General features: G+C 47.0%; 1 long non-coding RNA gene across 1 annotated transcript; it reads left to right on the top strand.

Moving 5' to 3' along the window:
• Window positions 1-366: 366 nt before the first annotated feature.
• Window positions 367-4,816, top strand: LOC146335553 (uncharacterized). Its single transcript, XR_014785972.1, has 3 exons — window positions 367-736; window positions 1,411-1,506; window positions 4,129-4,816. It is a non-coding gene; the product is annotated as an uncharacterized LOC146335553 (long non-coding RNA).
• Window positions 4,817-5,029: the final 213 nt, after the last annotated feature.

Raw genomic sequence — 5,029 nt, 5'->3', positions numbered from 1 at the left:
CTCTACCAGCCTCACTGTCCCTCACCTGTAAAAACAGGAACATTCCTTGGTTGTCTTTGAGCAGATATGTTTTGTGTGGCAATGCTGACCACATGTAGTTTGCTCTAGGGTTAGTAGCAGCTCTCTTTCTTTTGGTGGTAGCAGGGGGAGATTTAGATCTGGAAAACAGCTGTGGGGAAAGACTAAATACCCCCTTCCCTGGCACTGGCCAAAACCAGAGTACCCCCACCTGCAGTAGCTCTAAAGTGGGGTGGAAATCTCAAGTGATTTGATCACAATTCCCATGTCACATCTCCTTTGGCCCTACCTAGAGCTGAGCGCAAATGGCCTCAAAAGTCTCCAGCCTATTTGTGGGCAGAGAAATTGGGGGACAATTTCAAATAATTTCTCCTGAGGGAGAAATTCTCCATTCTCCAAAAGTTTCTCACAGATAGGGCTCACTATTGGCAGGGGTTGTAGCACAGCCTCTGTCTTTTTTCCAAAGGGTTTTTGGTTTATTCCACTGCTTCTGTAGGTGGCAACAGCATCAGCTGTGTTGAGGCTTCCACTTTTTTGAGGCAGACCTTTGAATTTCTTTTGGTGGTCTTTTTGAGCTTCCCTAATCACCACGACTTGAGCACGCTCCGGGAGAGAGTGGAGGACAGGAAGGCCTGGCGTGCTATGGTCCATGGGGTCACGAAGAATCGGACACGACTGAACGACAACAAAATCACCACGAGGTGGCCAAGGGCGCCAGGTATGTTTTTTCTCTCTGTTGCACACCTTTCCATGGCTCTGCAGCCTCCCAGGCTGCCTGCATTTCCTGAACTGAAAAAGCCCCATGAGAGGAATTGCCTCATGATTAGGGATGGCGGAGAATTTCTCCACGAATCTCAGGGAGGCCAAATGCCAACGCATTCGGCCCCCCGAAATTGGCGCTGAAATTCTCCCCCCCGCCCCCCCTCTGGGATGGGACTTACCTCCCTCGAATGTCCCTTTTGGTGGCGGGTCCCGACGGCGTTTCGGCGGAGTTTCGGCGGGGGCGGCGGCTGGTCTTCCGACCGGCTGCCGCCGCCGCCGCCATTACAAAGTAAAGTTAAAAAAAAAACCACACACACCCGTGATAGGCTACGTAACGATTTACGTAGCCTATCACGGCTGACTTTGGAAATCTAGCCGTGATAGGCTACGTAAATCGTTACGTAGCCTATCACGGGTGTGTGTGTGTGTGTTTTAACTTTTGTATTTCGCGGCCGGGGAGACGGGGCGCTTCTCCCCGGCCTGAATTTCGGCCGGGCGAGGCGGGGCGCCTCCCCCCCCAGCCTGAACTTCGGGGGGAGAACCGAAGCGCCTCCCCAGCACTGCGAAGCAAGCTGCAGGACCAGGTAAGGGACTTTCGTCCATCCCTACTCTTGATGGCTTTCATTGCAGTGTGGGAAGCCAAGGAAGCTACAGGCAGCCACAGAGATCATTGTACAATGACGGACAGGACATTCATGCACACTCCTCAGCCACCTCTTAAGTAAGGTAAGTGCAAGAACCCCAAACCCAACCCATAAGAATTTCTCCAAAATTTCTCCTCCTCTGAATTTCTTTTTGGAAGCAATTTCTTTTCTATCAAATGGAATGCGAATGGTCGAAAAAAATGTGGGAGAAACTTTCGGCACAGCACTAGTCCTACCTCACGGGGTTGTTGTGAAGAGAAACTGGGAGTGGCATGGTGCAGTCTGTCTCTCGTTAATGGATTTTTTTTTACAGTACGAAAACAGATGGAAGAAGTAGTGGGAAAACATAGGAGGGTAAAGAGTGGACTCTCTCTGTTCTCCCCCGCCTCCCCTGGGTAAAATTATGTGAATAACAAGGCAGGGCACGCATAGGATACAAGCACCCTGAACCTGTTCTGTATGCAACCATGCTTTATATTTTTATATTTACCACACTTAATGCCTAGGTAACATCCGAATTAGACTGTTGTAATGCACCCTGCATGGGGCTGCCTTGGAAGAATGTCTGGAAACTTCAAAATGCAGCTGTTTCAAAATGCAGCTGCCAAGATCTTGACTGCAGCCAGACGGAGGGAGCATATAACTCTGATCTAATTTCACTTTCTTTCATTTTCCAAGTCCAATCTGAAGTTATGGGACTTACCTTTAATAATGATAATGATAATAATGTATCGGAGACCCCAGAGATAGATATTATTTAATAATAGACAGATAGGTATTGTATAATGACAACAACTTCTTAAAGCAAGGGTATTGAACCACTTTCTGCCCGAGGGCCAAATTCCATTTCAGAGAAGCTCTCGGGGGCCACATTCCACTGGTGGGTGGAATCAAAGGCAAAAGGAGGTGGGGCCAAATTACTAGCATATTTTAGTTGATAGCTCTTCCTGCCAGTCACTCAGCCTTAGGAGAGGCACCTCAACCTTTTAGAATGGGTCAAAAAATGTGCAAAGTCGAGGAAACCACCGAGTCATCAAGGGAAAGGGGCCAGTTCCCAGGAAAGGGTCCATAGCTCAGTGGCAGAGCCCCCGCTTTGCGTGCAGAAGGTCCCAGGGTCGATCCCTGGCATGTCCAGGTAGAGCTGGATGGAAAACCCCCTGCCTGAAACCCTGGAGAGCCATTGCTACCAGTCAGTGTTGACAATATTGGGCTAGATGGACCCAGGGTCTTAGGTCATGTAAGGCAGCTTCCTATGTTTCTATTTAAGTCACCCCTTCTTTCACAACCATGAGGACTAGGATCTCGCTTTAGTTTTAGGGGAAGGCCATAGCTTAGTGGTCGAGCCCCTGCTTTGCACACAGAAGGTCCAGGTTAGATCCTTGGCATCTCCAGGTAGGGCTGGACGCCAGCCTGAAACCCTGGAGAGCCGTTTCTGCCAGTCATTGTCGACAGTACTGGGCAAAATGGACCAAGGTGTCCTCTGCTGGCTGCAGCAGACTCTTGAGTTGGAGCAAATTATGGGGCAATCCAAAAGGCAAGGCAACAACACAGGCATGGACATGCATGAAGATTCCAGTCCAGTATGGGATCAGGCTAAGGCAGGAGCGGTCCAGATACAAGCAGAAGTCAAAGCACAATTAAGCAGGAAGAAAGTGGAGAGGGAGACATTTTTCTCCCTTTCTCATAATACTAGAACCCAGTGGGGTCACCTCATGAAGCTGGTTGGTGGAGATTCAGGACAGATGACAGGAAGGGCTTCTTCATGCAGCGCAGCGCAGGGCCAAAGTAAGGAACTGCCTTCCACCAGATGTAGCGATGGCCACCAACTTGGAGGGCTTGAAAAGGGGGTTGGACAAATTCCTGGAGGAGGAGGCTGTCAGTGGCTGCCATTCCTGAAGGCTCTGTGCTCCCTCCAGGATCAGAAGCAGTGAGTCCATGTGCACCAGTTGCTGTTGCACTCCTGTTCTGCGTGTGGGTTTCCCATGGGCAGGTGGTCGGCCACTGTGTGAACAGAAAGCTGGACTAGATGGACCCTTGGTGTGATCCAGCAGGGCTCTTATGTTTTTAACAAGGAACAATAGATTGCAGCTGGGAAAATTCATTTCCTGTCAGCTAATGTGAGCATTGCAGCTAAGCTCAGAGGAACAGGGAATTTGGGACAGGGCGGTAGCTGATGTCAGCATTCCTGCTAGTAAAACATGTCCTGGCACTTTGACCCTGCGAGACCTGGTTCCACTACACAACTGACTTCACCCTCCTTCCTGTTTACCCATCATTTTAAGTTGGTTCCTCCTTTCCCCTTTGTAGGGAATTGCCCGTGTCTATCACATCTAGTTGCTCAGCGAGACCCCTAAAGTTGCATGCAGACACGTCAACAGGATGAAATTGGTTTGAATGCAAGTAACACCAGCTTATCCCAGCCCAAACGTGTTAAATAATCCAACTCTATACTGTGCTGCACAAGTGCTTGGTAGCATAACGGAGGCAAAACAGCCTGGAGGGTGTGTGTGTGTGTGTGTGTGTGTGAGACAGAGAGAGAGAGAGAGATCTGTGTGTTGCACAAGTGGGGAAAATGCCACGCTTATCCGAAGCAAGTTAAAACAGACCCTAGGAGTGCAGAGCGACAAGCCAGAAAAACAGCATTGCCATTAAGAAAAAGGAGGAGGAACACACAGAAGTTGGAAATGAGGTTATCTGGTTGCAGGGCTTGACGGAGAAGAGTTGGAAGCAGTGACTGTCAGAAGACTTGCCAATTCTGGAAGCAAAGGAGCAAAGATCTCCACATTTTGTCAAACAGAAGAGGCGTCGTGTCATCATCAGTGTTTGAAAGCCTTTCAGCTGACTCAAGGAGTGGTTTTATTTTATGTATGTATTTATGAAATTGATATACCACCCAACTTGCAAGTGCCACAAAGGTGGTTTTACAATCATAAAAAGCAAAAAGAACAAGAAAATTACCATCCAGACAATAAATACTACAATGAAAATATCAGCATGATAAAAAATTGACACATTAAAGACATAAAAAATATTAAAAATACTAATGAGCCAGCAGTAAAGTTAATAATCAGAGCAACAGATTAAAGTTTAGAGATGTGAGAATCAGTAAATATTGAACTCACTGAAGTTTCCTGAATTCCGAAGCTCATTTTTATTCAAGTTCATATTAGATTGCGAGCTGTGTTTTTTTCTTTTCAAATGAAAATTGTGTGCATTTCATGCATATTTTTCCAAATATACGCATCAGTTGTGCGCATCATTGAAATGTACGCATTCCTCTCCCATTGATTAAAGTGCATTTGTGCGCATTTTCAAAAGTATGCCTTTTTTCATGCAGTTTTCAAATGTACGCATGTAGTTGAACACCTTCTTTTTGGTCTGCAATCATATTGCAAGTTCAGAAATATACAGATTTCGACCACAGATTGCCTCTGAATCTGTGTTCGATCCGGAAGGTGTAAACTGGGTAAATCCTGATCAAAAATGAACTGAAACAAATTTCTCATACATCCCTGTTAAAGGTGATTAACATCTTAACCTGGCATCTAAATGTATACAATGAAGTCACCAGATGGTTCTCCCTGGAAGAAGACTCTTACCATCAT

The sequence above is a fragment of the Heloderma suspectum genome, chromosome 14 (genome assembly GCF_057233095.1).
Source record: "Heloderma suspectum isolate Gila_16-S chromosome 14, 16-S_ref, whole genome shotgun sequence".
Lineage (NCBI taxonomy): Eukaryota > Metazoa > Chordata > Lepidosauria > Squamata > Helodermatidae > Heloderma > Heloderma suspectum.
Note: the sequence above shows the minus strand (reverse complement) of the source record. Positions and strands in the feature narration are given on the sequence as shown.